Here is a 28,000-nt window from a genome sequence, read left to right on the forward strand (position 1 = left end):
TTCAACAAGAAATTATCGTATACACAAGTTTAATAGAAAACAAAAACAAAATTTCTTCCTCGTATTAATTAGATTACGTCACTGGCCGCAATATGATATCCTCGTTACAGTTTGGTTAATTATAACTAAAATAGCGAGGAAAATAATTAATACTGATGAAGCCACCAGCAATGGTCTTGACATGGACGGGGGCTGGTGATGCCTCCGGGAGCGGGGACGGACACGAGGAACATGTGGTAGACAGGGGCGGTGGCTCTGACGTCAAAAGGGCTCCAGCGACAAAAACATCTGCCTTGCGACTCTCGCTTATTTGGAAAGGTCTTCATTCAAACCGTCCGCCCCCACCCTAAATGTAACTATTACAAACACAATGCACTGTTCTCTTTAGAATGCCGCCCCACACAACGTTCATCTCATTCATAAATGTGTATAATGTATATGATGATGTGATCAGGTCATTCAACTCGTCCCAAAAAACGTTTGCCTCAAATATATTGGAACTATTTAGATTCTGCTGGAGTAACCATCTCGCCATTACGAGGGAACATTAAATATTTTGAATTGCATAATGTTGGACCAATTTAAGCTTCCGTTAGCCTAAATTTGAGGCGGTAACGCAATAAGATCAGTGCCGGCAATCGTTATGAGACAACACTCTCCATTACCGGACAGTAAGTGAGAAAATCTAAGAGCCAGCAGCTGGATTCGAACCCGGCATCACCGCGGTGTTGTCCAATCTCCTCTTTGGTAACCTAAAACAAAAAACTGGTATTAAGACTCACACGACTTCCGTTCTCAAGGTTCAAACTTAACAAATTTAACTAAATATCATTAGAGCAATACAGTCGAGCCTCCCGTAAAGGACACTCTCACTAGCGACTACCTCCATTTACGGACAGTTTTTGGATTTCCCCGTTTTACCCCAATACACTTTCTGTATAAAAGAACATCCGTCTAACGGACACTCTACATAGGGGACATTAATTTTGGGGAACGGATTATTATGTTTTACCTCCCACTAACGGCCACCTTATTATTAAAAGTTCGTTTGACGCGGTGACCAAAAGAATTATCCCCTCTCAAGTTTTTGTTTTTTTCTGGTTTTTCCTAAAGTTTCCTATATCAGCTTGTACCATTTTAATCATTTTTCAATATTACTTTGGACGAACAATATTATTTTTTCTGATGTCTCTCAAACGAAAGTGGTTAACTCCAGAAGAGAAAATAAATGTGTTGGAAGATTTTGCCAAAAAACCAAATCGAGCCATCGTCATCTTGCCGAATGGTTTGTTCTATTTTTCTAATAATAGATGATAGTATGATGATAATTTTACCATAAATTATTATTGTTGTGAATAAATGTGATGATTATTATAAAAATTATTAATTAAGTCAATAATATGTAGGTTTTTGATAATTTTTTTGGATAATTAAGAAAAATCTGATGCATATCATATAGCTGCAATAATTATGCAATTATGTACGTTTTTAAATCTATTAATATTTTTAAATAGATGTTTGGAAAAAAGCCCATATTTTTTCATTATGAAACTTGCCAACCTCCTTCAAACGACCACCTCCAAACAGCGGCCACTTTGCTTTCCCCCGCCAGTGTCCGTTATAGGTTCGACTGTATTTCATTCATTATAGAGGGAATCTATCCAACCCAAATCACCCTTAATCTATTTTTAAATTGAGCACATAAAAATCGTGTTAGTGCTAACAGAATTTCATCTTTAAATTACGCTAACTAACCCCACACAGAGTACTATTAATAACCATTTTTCAATGATCAAGGATCCCGCTAAACGTGTACTTCCGTTATAAAGTCAAAAGATTGATAATCAGAATGATTGCAGTACTTCCTTTAAAATGGATTTAGCTACAGAGACAGTAGAATGGGTTTGGAGACGATGATAGAGGTGTCTGCGGGCATATTTCCAGCTGTTCTTGCTGACTAGCTGAAAATAGGTAAGTACCGAGCCACCTAAAGACTGGCTGGGTGAGGGTGTCTGGCGACGTGAGGCATGACTAAGCGAAGGTGACTCGGCTGACCTTGAACGCAGCTGACAGCAAGTGGTGGGGGATACAATAGAGAGGAGACAGCCGGATAATGGCGTGTGACAGAGAGCTGAAGTAGGTCATGCCCCAGTGTGTGGGGCCCACCTTCTAGATCCGCCACTGTACAGTCTACTTTGTCACAGGTCTTTTACCTTATTATTACTTAGCTTCTTTGGAGACAGCTTGAACCTAAATTCCAGTAGATTTTCGAGCTTGATTTTCGAGCTCCAGAAATACATGCAACCCTGTACAGTTGACACTCAATCGAATATTTGGTGAATTTAATTATATTATTTAGATACATCACACATTAACCACAGGTAAGGTAACGATCACGTTAAGTTTGCCCCGGAAATACTCATTAAGAGGTCCTTCTGAGTCCGGAAAAGTGGTTTTCAGAAAAGTGACTAAAAGGATCTCTGAAGCCAGAGCCTCCGATATTTAGATTGAGTCCCTGCAAAAGACATGACTGTGGCTAATCTGCATGCCCAGAAGGCCAAAAAAAAAAAAAAAAAAAAAAAAAAAAAAAAAAAAAAAAAAAAAAAAAAAAGACATGACTGAAAGCTCGCAGATTCCACCACTGGTGGTACAGTTTTTTTCACCTTTTGAGATTGTTTTTCTCCTCTCTTAAGAAAATGACTTCAATGATTTTATTTAAATTTTGTAAAAATTATGGTGATTAAATATTAATCTGGGAAATTCGATGTCTGTGGTCAGACATTCCTTTGAATGCCCCATTACTGTTGGTGTACATGTGTCGCCACCTATATTATGTTATTAAGAATCAATAATTTGGAGCTAAATTACCAAATTTTAAAGAAAATCGGCTTTAGGCCGAAGGTGCCACTTTTCAGTTTTTCAGGAGAATATGATTGTTGGTCATCAACTTTGGTTTCATCTAGGACAGTGATGGCGAACCTATGACCCGCGGGTCAGACACTGACCCACAATTGCTAGGGAACCATTTGTTTGTTTACGCGAGTTGATTTAGATTTTATAATTGTGTGGAAAATTTATATTCTATCTGTATTTTTTTCAATCACGCATTGACACAAAAGCAATTTAAATGCTATCTCGAATAACCTTTAGTTTGATCATTACCAGTTCTAAAACGCAAATGATGACAAATGCTCTTGTACGAGGGTAAGTCAATAATTATCCGCAATGTAGTTATAAATTTTATTGTAATACAAATAGAAAACATTATTTTGCAACATAATTCCCATTGCTTTTCAATGCACTTGGTCCATCGTTGCACAAGCTTTCTGAAGCCGTCATAAAAGAAGGTTTTTGGTTTAGCTGCTAGCCAGGAATGCACCGCTTCTTTTACTGCTTCATCCGAGATAAATCTACGGCCCCTTAATGCCTCTTTGAGTGGACTAACCAAGTGGAAGTCCGATGGAGCAAGGTCAGGACTATACGGAGGATGATCCAGGACTTCAAAATTGAGTTTCAGAAACGTTTCAGCAGTGTGGGCAGCAGTATGTGGACGGGCATTGTCGTGCAACAACATAGTATTTGGAAATAAAGCAAAAGTGTTAACAAAATATCAAATAAAATGTATAATTTTACTCATATTTTGTTTGTTACAAAAAAATCGACAACCCAAAGCAAATAACCATATTTAGATTTTTCTTTAGACAAAATACACACTTTTGTAGAGTTTTGTGTCAGTTATGTTTGTAAAAAGAGAGGACTTCCATAGCACTTGTTTCGTCCCCGTTTTACCCAGTTAAGCCAACTGAATTTTAAAGATGTTTAGTTTTTGAAAATATTCAGTTTCAAATTTCTAAACTTAACTCTCGTGCAAATGGGCATTAGTGACCCAAGAGCTAGAACTAAAAAAAAAATGAACAAAATTTGACCCACGTCTCAAAAAGATTCTCGCCATCCCTGAGCTAGGATAAATATAGTTTTTTAGTTAATTATTCATTAAAAAATTCCTAGTTTGGAAAAAATAAATAAATATTTTCCAAGAAAGTTGTAAGTGGTGAATTTGGTTATGCTGAAAGAACCCCATGAAACTTTCATGCTGATAAGTACCTAGAAGAAACAGTCGGTTGGAGTTGCGGTACATTGGCCATACCAACCAACACACACACCGTTATTTCTGCATAATTAAACACATAACTGCTAGTTATGGACAGGGGGCTCTGGAATGCGGAATCTCTCACAGAGACAGTGCAGCATATTTTATTTCCATTACCCGTGCAGGTCGTAGGGTCAAAGCTGCTATATGTAATTTTCTTTATTTATTTATTATTTTTTTAATTTTATTAACTAGACGCACGTGTTGTGATGGATAGTGGCTCTGTCAGCCTGATCTCTTAGATCAGCTGGTTATCTCAATAATTTGTTTTACCGCTGATTAACACTTTTTTTTCTTCTAACTTTTGAGTCACGCCATTGATTAAATATAATCGATTAATTTATAATTAAAATATAATCGATCTTAATTATACGCTGGGTTTTTCAAGAGCTTTTCCAACTATTTCCTTCATTTTAAATTGTTATCAATTACATTTTGTTTGGAAGTTTAAATTTCCCGAAAATAATTAAATGGATTTTCATCAAAACTTTGGCATGGGTTTAAAAAGTAAGATCATGTTAATGATCAGTTAATACAGCTTCAATATCTCGATATCGAACTTACACCCGTTATCAGCGGTAGTTTAATTAGTTTGGCGTAGAGATTTCTACTTCACTTAATTTTCCGATTCGTACTGCTCGTAGAGACAGTAAGATGGAATTAAACACCCGTTTTTCAACTCTAAAATTCCAGGCAATACTACGTGATATTAACTAAGCGCCCAAACTGCATCTAATTCCTGAAGTGAGGTAGTCACAGTTACGTTTCTACGAAGAGAGAAAGAAAAATACCGGGAAATCGTATCAGTTGAAAGTTACAGATATTTAGGAGGGTGGGTGTGTGGGGAAGATAAAGGAAAATCGCTGGTGCCAATTTTCCTTTAAATTGTGAAAAACTGAAAAATCGCTAGAGTAAAATTGCTCTTTTGGTGGACAAATATAGTCGTTACTACCTGAAACGACGATTGTATCAATCAGGAACACATCAGGTATGGAGTTATGGGCGACATTTCTCTCTTTTTATATTTTCTATTAATACCTAAAGAGATGGCGAACCTTTTTAAGACGTGGGTCAAATTTTGTTCATTTTTTTTCTTTAGTACCAGCTCTTGGGTCACTAATGCCCATTTGGCACAAGAGTTAAGTTTAAACAATTTTAAACTGAATATTTTCAAAACTAAACATCTTTAAAATTCAGTTGGCTTAACTGGGTAAAACGGGACGAAACAAGTGCTATGGAAGTCGTCTCTTTTTACAAACATAACTGAACAAAATCTTAACAAAAAGTATGTTTTTCTGCAATCATGTAGGGAAGTTCTCATTACTCAATTAAAATCAGCTGTGTAATGCCCAACTTCCCACACTAGTGGGGAAAAATTCCCATTAGTGTCACTTTCCTCACTGGTGAGTGGAAAAACTTTATTGTGCTTCCTTGATATAAGAAGTTTTGTTATTAACATAAATATTTTCTGTAAAACTTTAATAAGCTTATTTAACGTAACTAAATAATTAAAAAACGAATATTAAAAAATAAAATAAAAATTGAAAGGAATATAGAAATAAAAATAATATTTTAATAAATAATTAGATATTTTTAATTATAACAGTTAAAAAGGTTATAGTGTTACCTTATAGAAATTTAAAATGGATTCTAGTGATGCCTGTTTAGAAAACACTCCTCCATCAATAAAAGAAACAGCAGGAAATGTAATAAGTAATGTAAATAATTGTAATATAACAATAAATGTTTATAATAAATAAATTACTTTTTGTAGACTGTAAAAATGGAATATTTAATTTTTTTAGTTAATAAATCTAATGGTTGCAGAAAAATTATAATATTTAACTCGAGTGTAAAGTATTTTCCTCACACTCAGCAATTTGCCTCGCTTCGCTCGCTCGTGCGTGCAAACCCTGCCTCGCGTGAGGAAAAGTACTACTTTCCGCACTTGTTAAATAAATAACTATTGTGTCAATGCGTGATTGAAAAAAAATACAGATAGAATATAAATTATCCACACAATTAGAAAATCTAAATCAACCTACATATACAAACAAATGGTTGCCTAGCAATTGTAGGTCATCAGTGTCTGACCCGCGGGCCATAGGATCGCCATCACTGACCTAGACGAACAGAAATGCATTTTTTCTGTCTCAGAGGACATTTATTTGTGAAGAAAAGCCGAGAAACAATAATTGCAACCCTTCTAATTGCCCAGGAGACTTTATAAAGGCACAAACAAAATTACAACCTCTCTAGACAGAAATGGCAAACACGTGCTAAAAAAACATGGTCTGCAACAAAGCCGACGGCATTAACAACAACTGTGTAGATGCGTGAAGAAGCACGAGTGTGCAAAATTTATGCATTGTGCATATCGGCCACAATGTCAATTGGATTATTCAGCTGTAGCAACATTCGTTTAGAGAGGAGGTAGAAATGCAAATTGTGTAGGATTGCAAATGGTTGCTATGATCACTGCATACCTTGCAGGTTAGAAATTTTCACTCTCTCCTATTGCGCAGAACTGTAACAATCAGCTGTGTTCCTGGCATGTTGTTATTATTAAATATGGCTGCCTGATTAGGTTGAATAAAAAAAAGATCTTTTTTTATAAATCTTATGGTCCATAACATTATCTCTAATTCTGATCTTGATCAGACGTATTCCTGCATCCAAAAACATCTTGAGTTAAACTTCTACTGGAACAAGAAATGAAAATAAGGAATAAGCTCAGTAGTTAGTGTACTGGATTCCCAAACGGCGATCCTGAGTTCGAATCCAACTTCCGGCCCTTTAATTTACTATTTATTGCAGCTCTCTCAGGTAAGTCTGCAACAAACAGTTAATTTAACAGTTTATATTTATTTATGGTTGTTTATAAGAGATACAACCGATTCTTAGCAAAATTAAATACTGGAAAAATAATTGAAATACATCGGAGGTACAATTAGCATTGTAAATGCATTATTTGGAGTAAAGGAATGTCGTCTGTGTGTTCACTCCCATTAAATCAGATGGACAACTTTGTTCGCCAAAGAATTTCAAAAAAGAAATTCTCTCTCTGCAGTCTACAGTAACAACCTGTTTAAGTGCACTGGCCACGTGACCGGAACTGGCCAAACCAAGCCTGACTGTTGCGAGGTCAGCGTGCGTAATTCCGGTCTACTGTTGATACCACGAGAAATCGCACTCACACTTGGATAGTGTACACTAGCTAACCGGAAGTCTAGCACTGAAGTGAAGAAAGAAGGAAATAGTATTTAATGTTCCATTATTCTCTAAGAAAGGAATAGCGATAGAAGAATGTATATGGAGGTGGAACAGAGGTGGTTTCCAGGTTGGGGGAAGGTGAGTGCGCTGGTACCCAGTGCTGACCTGGTTTCCATGGTGACCGAGACGAAGTGCCAGTCCATGTCTGTCTGTCTATAACTGACTGGAAGTAATTGCTGGAATATAAGGGCATGCCCTTGTAGGGTGAAGATATTTCCTCCGTCTGGCCATCAGCAGTAATCAACAATAAACCCTTTCTGTACAAAGATCTAGAGTTCAAAGCTATTACTCCGCAAATTTTTCTCTAACATTTTCCGTACAATTTTCACTAAAACTTTACGAAAGTCTGGAGCTAGTCATGTGAGTCCAAAGATATATTCCTGTTGTTGAGCTGGGATTCAAATGGATGGATTTCTAGGTCAAATTTAAAGATAAACTGTAGCAAGTTTTGGAATATAGACAGATAAAACAAGACCTAGGTTCGAGCCTACTATACAATGGTCCATTAGCAGCAAGTGAGATAAATCACCTTAGAGTGGTAAAGGCATCTGATCAGTAAATAACTCCAGAAATCTAAAACTCTCTGGGACAATGACATCGCAATCAATCAGTAGATACATTGCAGTTTCCTCTGTCTCCCTACACAATCTGCAAGTGTCATAGCATTCCAATTTTTTTTTTTTTTTCAGAAGCCCCCGGAGGAAACTAAGTCAGCATTTGGGACGTATGTTTACTGAGGCAAATCTTGAAAGTTGCCCAGGCAGATCTTAGCCTACCTCAAACTAGTCGAAGGCCTACTGGTGGTAAACCAATCGCAAAAGCGATTAGCGCCCTGGTTCCTATCCTTTCTTCTGCCTTTAAGCCATCCGGGAACTTCAGAGTCAGCAAGATGGAAACATAGTTAAACCGATTAATCAATCAACCCCTGATGATAAATTAAAGTCCACAAACGGTCAGAGATACGAAGAACGTGTGGGAGCTAAGACGTAAAAGATCTGCAACTGATAATTATTGATGAATGTATTTTAAAGAGCATCATGAGACCAATAAAGTATTTTATAAACTCTTATTCTCAGAAAAAATCTCACAGAGAAAGCGATTGACCGGTACCTATGCGATCTGAGAACATGGTCCGGAGGCCTACAGTGCGATGGAAAAGCACCTCCGGACGCCGATGTTGAAGCGCTTCAAATTAATAAAAAAATAAGAGCTTTAAAAGCCATAGTAAGGTACTTATTTCTCAAAACGTAACCCCCCAAAACAGCAAAACAGTCTGGGTGCGCCACTGCCTTGCACACACAACTATGAGAATCATGGCCGGCTAGAGCTTAGTTATGGGCATAGCACTGATTACATCTAAACTAGCATCTGGTGCTGGCCATTCATTTTAGAACCCTCTTGCATTAGGTATACCATTGCACATCCATACCTAGCCTAGGCTCTAAGCCAAGATCCTTTATCTGATGCAACAAATGTGCCACATTTCTGTGGGGAAATGTTGTAATTGTGGGATTTCAAAATAGAGGAGCTAGAAAGTCTTTGCGATCGATAATCCTGGTATTAATCTGGATACTCTTTTTTTGTTGTGGATCTGTTGAAGGGGCGGCCAGAAAAGCTAAGACCTTAGACGTCACGGTGATTCTTTCACGGTAAATGAACATGGTACATTATCATAAAATTTACTTTGAATTAGCATTAAAAAATTACGACTTACCGAGTTTTATACTTTAAAGTATAATCCACTCGTAATTATTTGAAAATAATATAAGCATATCTCTACGTGAATAATTTAATTGCTCTTTGGTAGCGGAAAGGTTCTTTGGAAGCAATGAATATAATCTGTTTTCTCTTGTTTTCCTTGCAAGAAATTTTGCAGTGGATCGGATTAGCGGCCAGAAAGAGTTCCGGGCTACAAGCAAGGCGAGGGATGATAACTCCAAGTCAAGGACGCAAAGAGTTTTGTCTTGCTTCATCATGCTGCAGAACGTTCTGTTGGCTGAAGAGAAATCATTTTCGACCAGTACATCATGCAGTCTATCCCATTGGGCTGCCAAGTATTTCGTACCCTGGAAATTTCAATACGAAGAAAAATTAAAATTACTATTTGCAACAGTTTCTCCAACATGGAAAAGCCACATTCGCCCTTTGTTTAGAAAACAAAAAAAAACTGAGTTACCCAAAACAGCAATCTGGACCGACCGAAGTCTTCCAGTTGGAAGAATCCCTGGGGAGTCGTGCGAAAGTTTCACACCACGCCTGATCTGGAGGCTGCAATGGTTAATCCCTCTAATTTCTTTATTCACTGCTGCGCTCCTTTTTTTGCAATCGCTACCAGATAAATTCCAGACCGTTGTTAATGGCAGTGGCACCAGATTCCGTCCCCCTTCTGCCCCTCTCCCTCCAAACTGGTTCTTTCTTTCTTCTACTCTCTCTCGCCCTCGCTCTCTCTACCCCACCCTCTTCCCCAGACTCAAGACCAGCAGACTTAGACGGTTGTAATGTACCTGTAGGGGAGTGGTGCTTTCCATTAAAGGCACTCCAGGTAGCGTACATCGTACCATCTGTCTATATTGATTAACTTGGGAATTATTTCTTGTCCTTAAAAGTAATAAAACTAGCGTCAACACCCGTACATACTTTCTATTGTATTACTATTATTCTCGAGGTTGTTGGAACATTTTATGAATATTTAAACTTACTCATCAAAATAATCGAAATGAATTTCCGATTCAATATTCAACTTTGTATCGATAATCGAAGTTTATGGAAAATGCTTTCAGTGATGTTGGTAGCTTTTCTACTTTTTTTTTTCCAGCCTTTCTAAATCTTGAAGGACCTTAGATTATACTCTTAAAGAAAGAATACCCATCTTAGGGACCTCTTAATCGAACTGGAACAATTTCACTAAGTTTCAAAGTTTCACTGGCCAACAATAGAACAATAGTTTATTGATATATTTAACCCTTGTTTACCATATGCTACTTTAGATGGAAGCAATTTTCCTCACAATCGAATTCCCCTCATAAATGTATAAATTAAAAGCTGCACAACAACGCATGTGCACAATAAACATACCAAGTTTAAAAAAAAAATCTTGTTAGTCTTTTTTTTTCTTGAATATCTCAAAAGAGCTAAAGTAAAACATCAGGTTGGCAGGTTTTGTCCAGAAGCTGTCGGGGACCAATAGTGCGGCACCTGAAACAGATAAGTATCTCAGTTTACCTTCATGTGATTAAGTTATACGATGCACTCAGTCCACAGACAATCATACAGACTAACATTTATACGTAAAAACCATATTTTGGGCTAAGGAAGCTTCAAATCATGTATTTCCGGCCAAAATTCTGAATAGAAATTTTGGCACGATCACAAGACATAATTTTCCTTTAATGACTGCATTCGGAGTGCAACAACAGTGCATTACTATCATTATTGTTGGAATATTAATTACGCGTTTTGAGTGCATTATTTTCAGAAATAAATCAAAGATAACATTATCGTTATCAATGGAATGCGTCATTCCATTAATGCGGCGCAAATAATGTTAATTTTTTTTAGATAAAGTTGAAAATGTAGTTAGGATCGTGGTGCTGGATAGCGAGCATGTTTATTGCACCCCTGACCCTGGTCTCCTATGATCCTCAGAGGTAGATTAAATCAGTTTATGTTTCCGTCTCATGCAAAACTTACTGAACTCAGCAACTGCGAGACGGAAACATAAGTAAAGTCGGAAATCTTTACACCAAAACTTAATTAATCAACCTCTGACGATGATGATTGTTGATCCGAAAGCGTTCAAAGATGCGACAAACATGCGAAGAGCTATGACGGATAAAATCAAAGCTTTGGGAAAGATGCATGGACTCACCCAGGAGTGGCTGGCTTAAAGCTGACTAGTGGATCCTCTTTGCTGGAGCACTTGGAAAGTCGACCTCAGAAACACTTTGGAATGATGGAATCAGGAAGTGATGGTCACTAACTGCGGACTTCTTGCTCGATCTGGGGATCCCTGCAGAGCCTGGATAGTTTATCAGTGGTTGGAGGAGCAATGTACCTTATCTAGATCCAACATTCCCGAAAATACAATTTTAAACAGAACTAACATATTTTATATTTATTTATTTATCCTTTTATTGAAATTTACACCTGTACCTACAGGGTACAATAATTAAATGAGATAAATGTATATAAATAGCGTGGCAGTCGTGAATGACGGTCATCCAGTGATGGTCGCCATTAGTCACCCAGTTGGTCACGGGGCCAACGGCGCCTCACCCGTCTTCGAGGAGGATTGGAGGGTAGCCTTGGTTGAAGACAAGTTTGCAGCTTAAAGGGTTGGGATGAAGTGAGAGTTTTTGGTGAAAATGTTTATATCGGATTTTGGCAAGTTCTCGGAGATGAGTGGAATTTGGAGATCTGTATGTATTGTGTGGTTGCTAACATAGAATGGAGCGTCTACTATGCGACGGAGTATTTTGGATTGGAGTGTTTGCACAGTCTATTGATGTTTGATTTTTGAAAGTTCGAGTCCGTAAGTCCATACTGGTGTGAGAAGAGCTGTATAGAGTCGACAGTTTGTTCTGTAGTGAGAGTTTTGAGCGTTTGTCGAGTAGTCTGGCTAGAAGTTTGTATCGTTTGTTTAGTTCGGTACGTTTAAGTCTCGTATGGGGGTTCCAGGTAAGTCTCATGTCTAGGTACATTCCAAGGTACCGCACATGGTCGGCTGGAGGGATAGATGTATGATGCATGAAGACTAACATATGTATTTAAATTTTTTTAAAAATTATATGAAGTTGACAAAAAATTGCAACAATATCAAGAAAAACTTCAAACATCGCTTAAAAACTAGCAAATCCAATTGACGGATTACATCCGAGACCTTTGTATATAATAGGACAGAAAAATCAAAATGAATTACCAAGTTTTCTCAATTGATAAAGAGGTGCTGAATCGAGTGGGTGTGGCCAATAAAGCCTACGGTCTGATCAGGAATACTGTGGTTGGTAAAAGAGAGGACAGCAAAAAAGTGAAAATGACCGTCTTCCAGACAGTTTACTTACCTATTCTGCAGTATGGGGCAGAATCGTGGACTATGCTGGATAAGCATGCAAGCCGGGTTACAGCAGCCGAAATGAGATTTCTCCGCCGGAACGAAGGGAAAACTAAGCGTGATAAAATTAGAAATGAGACAATGAGGAACAGCTTAGAGGTACTGAACTCTTCATAACCAAGTAGGAGAATCGGCAGTTGGGATGGGTTTGGCCACGTCTGCAGGAGAAGTGAAGAGGAGAAGATTGGCACAAAAGCGAGGTCAGACTAAGTCTTCTATCCAGAAATTGGCAAACAACAGGGAAGAGTACATCCGTTGGTTAAGGGCCTAAGTTATCTAAAGCTCGACGCTGAAAGGCATAAGAGCATTAGACAAAGAAAGAAAGAAAGAAAGAAAGAAAGTTTTCTGAGTTTTCAAGATCATACAGACTTTTGAGAACTTCACTAATATCTTATTCAAATAGATCATGCGCTATAAATTGTTTCATTTTGTGGAACCTCAAATCTCATATTTCCGGAGTTAAATGCTGCAACGAAAGAAACTGATCCGATCACGAGACTTCCTCATTACTTGGGAAGTAAAAGGAAGGTAAAAATAGCTAATATTTGGCGGTAGTTCAGCCACAATATGTTTAAACTGTGGGTAGTAGAAGAAACTCAATGCCAAATAGTATTTACTCTGACACGCATGCGCCCACCTAACGCTGAAATAAATGGCGTTTAAATTTCTTGTGGGTGCATAAGCGGAATCTATTTAGAATGTGTAGTTTAAGATTTATTTGTTATTTATGAAGACAATTGAATAATGTTTAATTAAAAGTTAATAAATAAGATAATCATAAATTTTAGTCGCCAGCAATGAGACTGTAGAGATAAAAATACAACGGCCCCCTCCTTACACAAAATAATGATCTCATCTTTGAACAATCATCTTGTAATTCATCCGTCTTCTTAGAAAAATAATAATAATAATAGGTTCTCATTAAAATACTATTATGTTCGTTAAGACAGTAGAATCACATATTCTTCTATCCATTCATCACAAACACTAGGGAAAAACATAAGAATTGTTGTGTTAGGACTAGAGGGGGAAAAAAGTCACTATGACGGCAACACTGTTTTGTAACGACCATTCATAAGCATTAAACTAGTGAAACCTTCTACAAGGCCAAGGTTATCTAGAAAAGTGTATTTCTTTTTTTATTCTTTCTGTCATTAAGAGTTTCCTGTTGTAGGGAGATATACAATCTACGTCCGGAAGCAATCTTCGACCATGTTTAAAAAAAAAAGACATAGTTTTTCGTTAGTAGCGGCCCGTGAAATTTTCAAGTTGAAGTTGTTTCTTGAATTGAAAGGAACTACGCCTAAATACTAGTAATCTTGAGCTCGGTCAAATTTGAGGCTAAAAGTTGTACGAGGTGTGGCTATTAAATAACGAAACTTATGATGCTACAGAAGAACTATGCATGTGAGCCAAATCCTAACGACCGACAGTTGTGCGGCGTAAAGCCTTCTCTTTCGATTGCAGTGTCTCATCAACCGTCGTATCTCTAAGAAGTGTTAGTTTCGTTTTGCCGCAAAACATGAACAACGTAGTAGAGCAACGAACTGTCGTGAAATTTCACATGAAACTTGGTAAAACCGCTACTGAAACTTATCTTTTATTAAAAGAAGTTTATGGCGATGAATTTTAATCACATGCACAAGTTTTTGAGTGGTTCAAGCGTTTCCAAGATGGCCGAGAAAAGGTCGGAGATGATGACCTGCCACGTCCAAAACGGATGAAAATATCGGGATTATAATTAATCAACATTACTACCGTGAGGTAATACTCTCTCAACTCCGTAAAAAACGACCCGATTTGTGGAAGAACAAGTCACAAGGGGTTCTCCATCAAGACAACCGGCGCCGGCTCATACTGCATTGTCTGTCAAGACTACGACGTTTCTAGCCAAGTACAACATCCCAATTTTTGGGCCATCCGCCTGACCTGGCGGCCCCATGTGACTTTAGATCTGTTCCCCAAAAATCAAATCTGCATTAAAACGAACACGATTTCAGTCGGCTGTGAAGCTGTAAAAGAAAAAACGGCACGCGTCATGCAGGAGCTCACGGAAAAAAGACTTCCACCACTGTTTCGAACAATGGTAAATTCGCATGGAGCGTTGTAGGGATAGGGGAAGGGTGATAATAACTAAATATGTATAAAATTAAAATAAAAAGTTTTAGAGTAATAATCTCGTTATTTAATAGCCCAAACCTCGTATAGTTCAAAAATGGTAAAACATAACGTTCATACGTAGACAAAACCTTCCATTACATCTAAATCAGATTGCAAGTCCCTGTTTTATGTCAAATAACTAAAATAATTTTAAAATTATATTTTTTAAATTTTCTTTGTTTTTCTTTTACTTTAGACTAAATAGCTTTCGTAATTACTCAAAAATATTTTACTATATTTTTCTCCCAAAAAAATGCAAATAATTTTTTACAAATATATAACCAACCATAGGAGAGTGGAGCTTCAGCAAGATGAACTGTACTTATCCATTTCTTCAACTTAATTTTTTCCATGAGTATATTTTAACTGCGCAATTACCTAGAATAAAAATCTGTTATTATTCTCTGAGCATTTCTAAGTTACAATGTAAGTTTAAGAAGACCAAATTGAATTGAATTTTAAAGAAATAAAAACTACTGTAATAACACAGCATGGCCTCAAGTCAAGTGTTTATTGAATTTTAAAGAAGAGCAGAATTTAATCAAGCACAATATGGTTTGTTCTATTTTAAATTTAATCTATTTCTTGGATATCGCTTTCAGTAAAACCAATTTAACTTCAAAGTCTGTTTTAAACATTCAAGTCCTTGTTAGATTCATTTGTCCAATGTATTAATTAGAGATACAAAATTTGTTTCTCAATTTTAGCACATTGTTCAATTTTGACTAGTAATCTTTTATATCTTGATTAAATTCACAGCATTATGGAAATTTGCAGCTTTAGCCAGTGCACAATTTGAAGCAGTAATATTATGCTGTAATTTGTTCATTTTGCATTATTTTGAACTTCTTCACTGGCATTAATGAAAGAGACCTACAGCACGTTAAGCAAACCTAATTAAGTATAAATGTAGAGAATACCTGTTAAGAAATATATGTTCCAAGGCTTTTATCAATATGAAAATAGTACGTGGAAATCAATCAATCAATCACAGATCAATAGCTCTGAAGCATATCTCAGCTATAAATAGTTCTGCTTCCATTGCACATAACTCCTTTTATGATATACATGCGTTGTTTTTTAATCTCTCTTGCCAAACTGATGTTCAAAGTTCTTACTGGAGCCAGAATCTCAGACTTTCTGACGTAAGGCAAGTCAGCATGCTAAAAAATTATTATGTTTTTAAAATTAATAATGTACACCCTTTTTTTTTCAAGAACTTAAATGTCTTTTTTAAGCAGAAATATGCTTAATTGTATTGCATGCAATTAAGAATTATAAAAATTTGATCAACATAAGTTGTATCTCACAAGTGCCGTCTTAAAATTCCTTTATATTATTTATTCTGATGTTATACTTGCGCTTAAAACAAGCAATGGTGATTCGCACTTTGTTCTTGTTGATATATTTTGAATTTAAAGTGTAAAAAAAAATGCATTTTACAAAACCTATCATAAACTTCATTGTAGCACTAGAATGGTTGATATACTCAAATGTAGAGATAGACGGTATCTTTCATGCAGTTCGAGACTGTAGAATACCCAATATTATGATACAAAGTTTTGGAGTTTGTAAAAGAACTAAAATGAGAAAATTTCAACTTGATATTATCACCTTCTACACTCGCTATTAATAAAACCTATTTAGGGTTAGGATGTAGAAAGGTTATACACAAGCGGGAAATGAAAAACAAATATGGATTCCAGTTTGAACTGACCAGACTTCCATATTCTTCAAAACTTCTCTTGAAAGATCATTTGTTAAGTTCACTATTTTTGTGAAACTAAATCGCCACTCTGTAAATCGTACTTATTAAATGCTGTGAATATTTAGGAATTAATTGTTATTTTATAACAGTAATTACGAGCTAGTACCTTCAGAAATATAGCTTTATTTGGGTCATGTTTCCAATGAAGGTCAGTTCAGTCTAAAAATAAATTTTTACAGGGTTTCAAGTTAATATTGGAAAATAAATTACATTTTCCTTTAATCATAATTCTCTTCAGTTAGAGTGGAGATATTAATTTAAATAAGTTGTGTCTGAGCTGAGAGATAACCAAATCAAATATTATATAATTTTTTTTTCTATTTCTGATTATCACAGTTATTTTGTTATCTTCAAAGTTAAAAGGTCATTACCCACTTCCAAGTAATCTTGATGTACATTTTAACTGTATATTCCACAATTTCCAGAGAACGTGGGCTGTAATTGACATTACTAACTACGATGTTAAGAATCTAAAGAAGCAAAAGAAGATATGGCTTAGCTACTTTTTTTTTTAAAAAAAAAAAGGCTCCTGGACCCTTCTAAAGTGAACTTTATATATTGAAATCTTAAAACTGGTTCAAAGGACCTGCAGCTGTTTTAGAGGTATAGAAATATCTCTCTTTAACATGCCCTTCTACTGTTGACCTAAATATACTTTCACAAAACTATTCTGCATTTCCCATTTATTGTTGCTGCAACCATTGACTCACTATAGAGCGAATGTAGATTTTGTTTACTTTCTTTTTACTACGGAGGAATTCGTGTGTTTAATGTATGTCTTCTAGTTTTCTATGTTAGGTCTTTCCTTTTTGTAAGCTAGAAGCCTTTCCTCTGCATCTCTCTCATCAAGTCACAAAGTTTTTGGGAAAAAAACCATTTGTTTGGAACCATTTTAAGCACATCAACACAAAGTGTGTGTTGCTAAACAGTACTCAAGATATCATATGTTCAACTTTACAAAGGCTGTACTTGAATCAGCCAGTCATGCCCTTCTTTTTCAAAGCTTAAAATGATGGAGAGTCTCTGACGCAATTCTCAAGTGGTTCTTGTCAAATGTTTGTGCTAGAATACGGTTATCTCTGTCTGAGACATGATGATTCTCTTAAGAGTAATCTGCCACCTACCAGTTGCCGTTCAAAGATCAGTTTTTGAGACATCATTTATTTTTATTTAAAAACATAGCCTCTTTACTGATAATTTGCAGATATAATTGTATTGTTCGAATTAGAACAATGTCTGTATTATTAAAGTTAATTTTGATAAGTACTGACAAGTGAATGGGGCTAAAAAAAATTTGGGTAAAATTTAAAGTTTTCCTAAAACAAGATCAATTTGGTTTCTAAAACCCCATGTATCTCAACGATACAGATGTGAATTTTAAAATTTAGAATCTTTACAATACACCCACGATCATCTTCACAAAGGCAGACGACATTGCCTTACTAATTCTTTATTCAGACCCAGTCTCTAGTCAACTCGTATTCTATAGAAGAATTAAAATTGTCTTTCATGGAGTATTTTCCCAAAACCTGAAATCACAAATGATAATTGGATTTCAAACCCATTCTATAAAGAAAATTTAGGAAAAGCTACATAATTATCAATAAAAGATAAAGAAAATTTAATAGAATTATCCTGAGACATAGCTTAAATGATAACCATGTAAAGATCTCCTTAAAGAGACTGGATTGTAATGAGTAAGCTCCTAACCAAGCAACATTAAATTTAATTGGTACTTACAGAGGTAGTTGAATGCTTAAAAGAAATTAATTTAGAAGATTTGGGCACAAATATAATAATCCTTAAAGAAGGACTTTGTAAATTTATTAATAATTTTGTAGAGAAAAATATCTACGCAATTTTTTGATTATTTAAAAAAAAGTATTAAAACTAAGATCTTACACTTTACAAAGTTTATAAAGTGAACATGAACTCCTTTGTAACAGATACATTGTTATCACTATACAAATAAAGATAATTATAATAAAATAACACACTAGGAATAACAAATTTGCACGAAATACAATAATTTTTACCAAGTGGTACAATTTAGCATGATGTACTACCAAATGGTACGCGAGCCAAAAAAGGTTGGGAAACACTGTACTAAATGATAAAAAATTTTAAACTTAATGATAACTTTTATAAAAAAAAATAAAAATTGTTTGGAGTTTAAAAAAAAATTTTTGTTAAGTTAAAAGCTTGAAAATAGTAGCAAGTTGTACTTTTGTTGAAAAAGTATTCGCAGAAAATTTTTTTTTGAACCTCTTTGGGTAGAGAGGTTATACAGAAAACAGAGAAGTATGACGTAAGCCTCAATGTGGCGTATTTTGTGTTTTGACATTAGTGTAGAGGGGGCCCGGCAGACTACATACCTCTATATATTCATGTAAAATAGTAGCAAAACTGCTGTCTACTCCAAAAAAAAAAAAAACATGTAAACAATGGGAGGAGACACTGTTTACACTGATGTTTTCAGTTTGCCTAGTACAAATACACTGCCATCTACAGTACTACTTTTTGCCCTACAGACATACTTTTTTTAACTTACTTTATGGAGTGTGTGCGCACGCGCGCGCGCGCGCGGGTATGTGTGTAATATTTATGTTCTAAAACACAAGTAATGATGATGGAGGGGTCGAGAGGGGAGGCTGTAGCCTCCCCTTCCATAGTTCAGCATTACTGTACATTCATTCCTTTTACGATTTCATTAAAAAAAAAGACGTTTAATTCAAAACTTCTATTATTGTTAATTATTATCATTCAAAAATAATAATGGCGCTATTGCTACTAAACTGGAAGCGCCAAAAATAAATTAAAAAAAATATTATTTTGATATTTCTACTTAAGTTTTTTTTTCTTTATTTTTGTTAAATAAATATAAGTTAAATATCTATTTTTTGTTAAGGAAGTACATTTTTGAGATCTTATTGTAAGAACTATTTGGTAGCTTATTACTACTTCAAATTGTTTTTCTTTTTAAGTACTCTTTCACGTCTTGAAAACGTAATGAGCTTCTATTTTTAGGTTTTCGACCGGAAATATACGTCGTCCGAATAGCCTCCCGGGTTGGTTACAGCAATATGGTGGTAAAACCTGTTAACGAGTTGCGAAGAAATGTTCCATTATTACTGAACGTAATTTTTAACCAGTTAAGCGTGTTTGACGTGTACGACACGTCAAACCAAATCTCTAATTACGGTGCGTTCGACGTGTTTACGCGTTGTGAAAAATATAAAATTGCCATTAACTACAAAAACTCGAAATTTTAATAAAATACAATGAGAATATTATTTGATGGGATGTAGCCTTTATCTTACCAATAGAACTGCGGTGGGAGCCAGCCAAATGATAAGTGGTTGTTGGTACATGTTTGGTCTCTGCATTAGAGATTGGAAGAATTACGCACACAAATAGAAGCTCTCAACCCTTGGGCAATGCCAGTTTTTACCTTTTAGATAGAGATTCAGACCTCAGTACGAGCATGATTTCATTTTGCACAGAATTCAAAGCTCTTTTCTTCCTTGTAAAAAGCTCTTGGCGTCCCTAGTTAACTAGGAGCAATGCATAACGTGGAAGCGGTGCAAGATTTTTGAAATGAGCACAGAATGCTGTGGTAATCTCAAGCTCCCAGAGAGAGATTGCAGAAAAAGTCGCTTGCAGTGACTATTAAGACGTTGTAAACTTTTAGTTGTTTGGCCCTGCGTTCGACGTGTATACACGTCATTGTCTGATTTTAATTCCGCACACTGTGTGTGTGTGGGGGGGGGGTGTTTAACCCCTTAATGCACAGTTTTTTTGATAAATATCAATAAAACGATTGTTTTTCTTTGCTTTCACATTGTTATTTTCAATTCTCGATTATATTCGAGTGTGAAAAATTATAGCAGCATAAAGAACAACGCCGCTCGAATTATCTCGAGTGTGCACAGTTTGGCCAGTTTAGCGCGCTCGAGTTAACTCGAGCGTGCACGTTAAGGGGTTAAAACTAAATTCCCGCGCTTAACTGGTTTTAATGATGATGATTAAGAAACAAATGTGGAAGCAGAGTAAACTATCTGACCGGAAATGCCACGTTTACGAATAGCAAGTTTTCATATTTTAAGATTTTTCTCTCAAAACAGCTGTTACGATTTTATTTAAACTTAGTAAAGTACAAAAGCACATAAATCTACAACATTTTTCCTTGAAACAAATTTTGACCGGAAGTGTACTTCTGTTAAGTGGCGGATATATTCATTCTAAAGTGATAATTAGTTTGCCAAATTTGGCATCGAATTAAAAAATTTTTTTTTGACATATTTTTTTTTCAAACTTATTTTTTCACAAATACAGGGGTTAATAAATTCCATTTATATTCATATCTTAACTTAATTTGCATACTGGTTTGCTAATATTAATTCAAGCCATTGAGAAAGGAAACCGCGGTGAAAGGTGATAGAGTGAAATGACGGTGCTAACGGTACCACCAGCTACACACCGACCTTGGGAAATTCCACAACAATAGCAAATATTCAATATTTTCTCCTTTCATTATGTGGAAAATACGAGTTTTTCAGAAGTTTTCAGTTTTTTTCACCGGAAATAATTCTTAAATATTTATTTATAAACTTATTACATATTTAAGAAAACTCGAAACTCTGTAAAATCGATTTTGTAAAAATGGTATTTCCGGTTGATCAATTTTTTTCTAATACCGTATTTTTATTTCACATTTAATTATAATTAATGTTTACGAGGAACTAAGTCCATATATAACAGCGAACTGGCATTCCACCGAACTGGCCCACCACTCCCCTCTCCCAAAAATGCCCTTAATCGAAGTATTCCAGAAATATGTTCCTCATAAAAAATATAGAACTATTTGTGAGCTGCAATTATATCAAGTTTAAAAAAAATCTAAGAAGCGGTTTTTGAAATAAAGTGAAAAAAATGGTAAAATCTATTGAGTAAAGTGGTACTTCCGGTGCAGGTATTTCGATCAAAAACTTATTGTCACTTCCCCCGGGTGGTTCCTGAATGAAATATTAAATTTGAAATTTCTGCGATTTACCGTTCCTGAATTATAGAGGATAAACTCAGTTCAGAGCAGTAAATTCAGTCCAAATCTAAGACATCAAAGACCAGTGGGTTAGAACATAGTGAAATACTTGGAAAAAGTGGTGATTTCCAGGAATTACTTAATCTCTAACCCATTTTAATGTCATATTTCTTTCACTTTAGCCGAATTCTATCGGTTTCAGTCGGCAATTTTCGGCTCTGTTGACCTTGAATATTAAATTAATTTTCCAATTTAATATTTAACATAAGAACACTCACATGACTTACTGTTACCGTTACGTACATAGTTAGATTTCCATGTTAACTAGAATTTTGACCAAATAGTGGTTGGCTTATATTAAACCAACACAGGGAAGGGATTAGCTATGAGGTTAGCATACTGGACTCCCACGCGGAGGTCCCGGGTTCGAATCCAGCAGCTGACCCTTAGATTTTCTCTTCCTAGGAGCTTCTTACAGCTCACTGTCCGGTGATGGACAGTGTTGTCTGTAACGAGAGAACACTGTCCGGAGGCCGGCAGTGCACTGAAAAAAGCTCCGGGCGCCAATAACCTTAGATGTTGACGCGCCTTAAATCATAAAAAAAAAAAAAAAAAAAAAAAAAAATTAAACCAACACATTCTAATGGAACTATTTTTAGAAAAATCTAATGGGCACACTCACACGACCTTTTTTTGTTACCGCTAAGAACTTGAGTTAGGTTTTAGATCCTACCGAACAGTTTTAATACGCAAATATAGAACTAAATTGCCAAATTTGAGGACAATCAGCTGCCGGAAGTGCCATTTCCAGGAATACATTTTTGTAGTTGCTAGCAAACCTTTTTTTTTTGTAAGTAGTGCCTTTAAAGTGAACATGATTTAATTTTTAGGTCAAAATTTCTTTTCATAACAAAAGTTAAGTTTCAAGAGAACTTTATTGTTTAAACTGTGGTGGTGAGCGGAAGTAGTGTGGTGTTCACAGCTGAGTTTTGTAACCTCAATAACCTTCAATGAAACCTTTCAAATTAATCGTAAATGTATGACAACAACAGTTATCATTATCTCGGCCTTGGAACAAAGCGATACAATGGCGGCAATACTTCTTTAAACAAAACATTTTGTTGAGACTACTCGCACGACTTACGGCTATTCACAAGCTACTAAACCAAAAAAATTTACTACAAACTTTAAATATTTTATCTAATATAATTTCTTAAACGATATATTTATACAATTTGGTTACCCAAAACTGGTTACTGTAACCAGGGATACATTTACTCTCACCTCAAGGAAGTTCCGTTACAGATGACTGCAAACTCCCTACCGCATCCATTCTGGCCGCAATTGTTTTCTTGCATAACGGAAGTATGGTTTCATAGTATAGTTTTCTAGTATATAAAAAAACCGGAATAACATTTCTGAAACCATTTGCGGTGAGAGCATTATTCCCACGCGGTGAATGTTTATGTACAAACTCAATAAATTTTCTTTTAACTTCCTGCTCCTGTTAAAAAAAACTTATTGAGAAAATCTTTAAAATCCATAAAATTGTTTTTGATAAATTAGCCGTACGAAAGACGTCTTCCGAAATTTTATTAATTATCAAGTTCAAATCTTTAATTACTTTTTTAATTTGAGAATTTTAGAATAATAATCAATTTCATCGATGCTATTTATTGTTATTATTTCTTTCGCGAATTTATCGCAATAAAGTTTATTAAAAGTTGTGCACTGAGCTTTAGTCACGAAGAGACATAATGGATTTATACCGGAAGCGAGTAATTCTTTATAATTTTGAATTACATTATTTAAATCATTATTTGGCGTTTAATAATGCGATGTCTTCTGCACAGACATTACCCGACCGAATGTTGAACAATGAAACCGCTTTTATTACTTTTTCTGTTTTACATTAATTTTTGAAATGAACATTCTCTTGAAGAGAACGGATTAGCTATGAGGTTAGCATACTGGACTCCCACGCGGAGGTCCCGGGTTCGAATCCAGTAGCTGGCCATTAGATTTTCTCTTCCTAGGAGCTTCTTTCAGCTCATGTACGGTGATGGACAGCGTTGTCTGTAACGAGAGAACACTGTCCGGAGGCCGGCAGTGCACTGAAAAAAGCTCCGGGCGCCAATAACCTTAGATGTTGACGCGCCTTAAATCATAAAAAAAAAAAAAAAAAACATTCTCTTAGAAAATAAAGAACTTCCGGTTCCCTAGACATGGCCGAAAACGTGAATCAGTTGTTTCGTTCAGTTGCCACCATCAGGCGTAGCGCCTCAGTGAGGAGTACAACATAAATAAGTAATCAAGTTGTAGAAATAGACATAATCGAATCTCTAAATCGATTGTTTGTTATGACTTTCTTTCTTTTTTTAAAAAATATTTGGTTTATGAGTCATCACCGATGAACTCACAAACACTGCAGTTTTTACGACTTGTTTTTTTTTGTTTCGACGAAACAATAAGTTTTTTTGTTTACAGCAACTGGATTGTTAGTAATTAAATGACAGTAGTTAACCCGACGATTGATTTTACGACCTCTGCTCTGCAACCAAACTTTATGGCCAATAAAATTTCTTAAAATAATAAAATACTTTAAAAAAAATTATTTACATCGCAGTTTGAAATACTCCATGATTATAGTTGGAAAACTGGGTCCAGTTTACTTTCCCTTTCTCCAGGCAGAGGAAACACTATTTCGCAGATGGTTTTCTCTCCAGAAATCATAAAAAAAAAACTAACCGCTCGCTAAATTTATCTCTGAACATTCGAGTTATATCGAATTCTAATCACTTTAGGAGTCTACACTCTCTCAAATCAAATCTGAAAATTAAATCGTAGGAGCCGTTTTGCGAGGAAATTCTTAAAATACGGGGAAAATTCTATTCGGAAAAATGGGGCACTTCCGGTCAGTCTGCATTCACCAAAATTTGGAAATTCAATTTCACATTTGATTCTTATTAATATTCGAGAGCTAGGTAAGCGACTTCCTGCGTTTTTTTTTTTACCGAGGATACGGACAGACAGGAATACGCATAGAGGGAATCCATCTAATTTAAAAAAGAAAAATTGGAAAAATTTTTTATGAAGCCTCAAAAAATTTTCTCTCTTACGAACGTTAAGCTTCATAGTTCTTATTTTTATTTATTTTTTTAAAAAAACGTATTTACTTTTTAAAATGTAATCTCTTGAAGTTGGCTGTTACTGAGTCGGATCTCATAGTGCAACTAAAATGAACTATCGAACGAGTTATAGGTAGGATAAATGCTTGCAAAACATTTGGAAAGACCTTCTTCTTTTTCTGACTCAAAGGACATCCAAAATTCTTTTTCCCGGGGGAAACTCAAAACCAGAAAAATCTGCACACGGTTACAAATATTTCCTGTTTCGAGGAGAGACAAGAAAAAGCTTAAAAAAGAAAAAGAAAAAATAATAATTGAATTGAAAATATTCAAGGAATAATGTTCCTAAATGGGCGATAATGGCCGATAATAGGCGATAATGGCCGATAATAGGCGATAATGGCCGATAATAGGCGATAATGGCCGATAATAGGCGATAATGGCCGATAATATTGGAAATAATGAAAGCCTTTCAAAATAGGAACTCCTTTTAGAGAGATTTTTTAATATAAATGTGACGTAAAAAATTATTATCCGATAACCTTTCGGCTACGCTTTACCCCCCCCTCACCCCCTCACCCCTCTCGTATTTTATTGGCGTTCGTCTCGGTGAGATTTTCTTCCATAATAACACATCATTATTTCTAGTCTGAATAAAAAATTATTTAGCAAAAAAATAATTGACTAATTTATTATTATAATTAGATAAATTTTCACAGTGAAAGCGTAAAAATTACTTCGTTTAATTTTTTCAATCATTTTGTTTTTCAGCTGACGGAAGCGTAAGTGAAACTTATGGTAATTAGTTAGATCAGCTGATTCTGAAAAAAAAAATATATATATACAAACGCTGATTTTTATCATCACGGATTTTTGGAATCCCTGAACGGTCTCTCGTCTTTTATCTTTCATTAGAGGTTGTTTGTTTTGATCAGTTAGTAGCAGAGAATTCGACTGTCGAATCTAGCTAGTGCAGTGTGAGACGAAAACATCGTTGAAGTCAAAATTCTCAACCCCCTGATAATGGAAGTAAGTTAGAAAGCAGCCAGGGATAAAAAAACAAAAATAAAAAAAACCGCTTGTTATGACGGTTAAAACCGTAAAGAAAGATGGCCGAGGCTTTTGTTTGAAGTCCCGTTTAAGTATGATTAAACTACAGTAAGACCCCCGCTTAACGCGGGGGATACGTTCCATCAAAGTAGAGCGTAATGCGAAACAGCGCTAAACGAGGCTATGTTTCTACTAACTATATAACATGAACTATTCGACGTCTTCCACATTTACCTCATCTAAACCGGTTTGTTTCGCTAATTCCACTATTTCTTCCACAATTTCGGGGAATCCCCGTAGTGCTGCGAGCAATTTCTGGGAATCCCCGGTTTGAAATAAAAGAGCGCTAAACCGAAACAGCGCTAAACGAAACAGCGTTAAGCGGGGGTCTTACTGTATCTTGTTTATTAAGTACATTAAGTATCGAATTTGCGGCCAGTTTTCTGAGTTTGCTGAAAATTCCATTACCTGGGGTACCCCCACTGCTCTAAAATTTGTGTGAAGGATGTAGATTTAAAAAAAAATATATATTTAAATAATTTTCGTTCATTATTTTTGGTAACTGATTCATAATTCCAAAAGGGTGAAAAAATAATTGCCATTTCAGTCGTGATAGTACATTTATTCTGCCCTAAGCTTTCGACCTAGGGACTAGGTCATCTTCAGCGCTAGTTTATATCTGAACAAAATTTCGATTCGAATGACACTTCATTCATGAAAATCGGTTCACGTCTCGATAATTTGAAACGATTGCTATACTTCCTCTTAACAAGTGTAAGAGCAGAATGTCGTTTTAATGTTACGTAGGGAAGCCATTACCCTATGATCCTACCAAATTTTATCAAAATCGGGCCAAGATTTACAGAGAAATTAGAAATAATAATTTTGGAGGGGGCCTTACATAAAGGGGGCTAACTCCTCTCCCATTCGATGTACAGCGTCGAGACTCCCAAAAGGCACATCTACATAAAATTCCGAATCGAATGACACCTCATTCATGAAAATCGGTTCACGCGTTTAGGCGCTACGCAGTTTACAAAAAAGGTAACAACAACAACAACAACAACAACCATTTTTGAAAATGCCGTTTTTGCTCATTTTCAGCAACTTTTTTCTCGAAATCTATTATATCTATGTTGTTGCAAAAAAATTGCAGTTGTAAAGGAGGATTTGCCCTACATTTTAAAGAAAATTTGGGAATTTTATCTTTTATAGAAAAAGAGAAAAAAATTATCAAAGTTGGGAGTTTTTCAACGTTACGCTTTTTTGTGCAGTTTTTGATGATCAACCCTTATACAACTGTCCTACCGGACAGTTTTAAATAATATTTTTACATTACAAGGGTGGTTTACAGACAAGACAGAAGACACACACCACCCTTGTAATGTAAAAATATTACTTTATTATAAACTAGCGCTGAAGATGACCTAGTCCCTAGGTCGAAAAGCTCGGCAAAATAAATTTTACTTGACTGAAATGGCAATTATTTTTTCATCCTATTAAATAATTTTCTATTTTGAAACCCATCTGGGCTTATGGAATAGAGCTGTGAGGTTCAACCAAACGCTCCAATCTCCAAAGGATTCAATCTGTACAATCGAAAATACTTCGAACTATCGTAAACGCTGCATTTTATGTCTCTCCAACCTGGACTATACACACTGACCTTAACCTTCCTTTTATCACCAAAGTTGCTAAAACACGATACAAAAAAAACTCCACTTCAATCTGTACATCTTCTAGCTCACAATATCTTTCTTCAAGAATTCTTCCTGATAAACCGGACAAGACGTCTTAAAAGGCAGTGGCCTCGTGATCTCCTCTCCAGTGAAGAGAGTGGGACTAACCAACTAATATTTGGGAGTGTTACCACTCAATAACTTCTCCATTCGTTTCCTTATCATTTGTTACTCGGTTATCAATGATACTTATAGCGCTGACTCGCAGAAAAAAAATTAACGCAAAAAATAATAATAATTTTCTAGGGAAATTTCGTATTTTTGAAATTTCTAGGTTGGTAGAACTGAATAAGTTTTACAGAGAGTTGTACACAATTAAAAGAATTAATTGAATATTGCACAGAGCAAAATAATGTGATCACAAAGTTGCGAAATGAAAGTGGTGAATCGGGACGAAAAATAAATGAAACCTGCTATCTACAATTGTACATGCAATGGATATAATATAGTTTCAAAATATGTGTTGTATACATACGTCACAAGAGAAATAAAGCAATGTTGGCCGGGCTAGTTTGGCTGCGTGGTACGGGCTGGCCGATGTAGGTTGCGCCACCGCGGCACCGCACGCAGTTATCGTGCGG

The 28,000-nt window shown here is 35.6% G+C and overlaps 1 protein-coding gene and 1 long non-coding RNA gene across 10 annotated transcripts in view; one reads left to right on the forward strand and one right to left on the reverse strand.

The window, feature by feature from the left end:
- Positions 1-8,448, forward strand: part of LOC141448591 (uncharacterized) — a 182,578-nt gene extending 174,130 nt beyond the window's left edge. Inside the window, exon 3 of the transcript XR_012455153.1 lies at positions 8,113-8,448. The gene's annotated coding sequence lies outside the window, so the exon portion shown is untranslated. The remainder of the gene's footprint in view (positions 1-8,112) is intronic.
- LOC141448599 (uncharacterized) lies at positions 13-27,991 on the reverse strand. 9 transcript variants are annotated; one of them, XR_012455160.1, is made up of 8 exons: positions 27,895-27,991; positions 15,614-15,856; positions 14,980-15,071; positions 11,292-11,482; positions 10,499-10,618; positions 9,138-9,489; positions 6,637-6,982; positions 13-752 (listed from the first exon to the last, which is right to left on the reverse strand). It is a non-coding gene; the product is annotated as an uncharacterized lncRNA (long non-coding RNA). The 9 variants fall into 9 exon arrangements; XR_012455158.1 differs by lacking the exon at positions 27,895-27,991 and adding an exon at positions 18,364-19,201; XR_012455157.1 differs by lacking the exon at positions 27,895-27,991 and adding an exon at positions 18,202-18,355.
- Positions 27,992-28,000: the final 9 nt, after the last annotated feature.

Source organism: Rhodnius prolixus, unplaced genomic scaffold (assembly GCF_049639745.1).
Source record: "Rhodnius prolixus isolate KJV_2025 unplaced genomic scaffold, Rpr scaffold_2, whole genome shotgun sequence".
NCBI lineage: Eukaryota > Metazoa > Arthropoda > Insecta > Hemiptera > Reduviidae > Rhodnius > Rhodnius prolixus.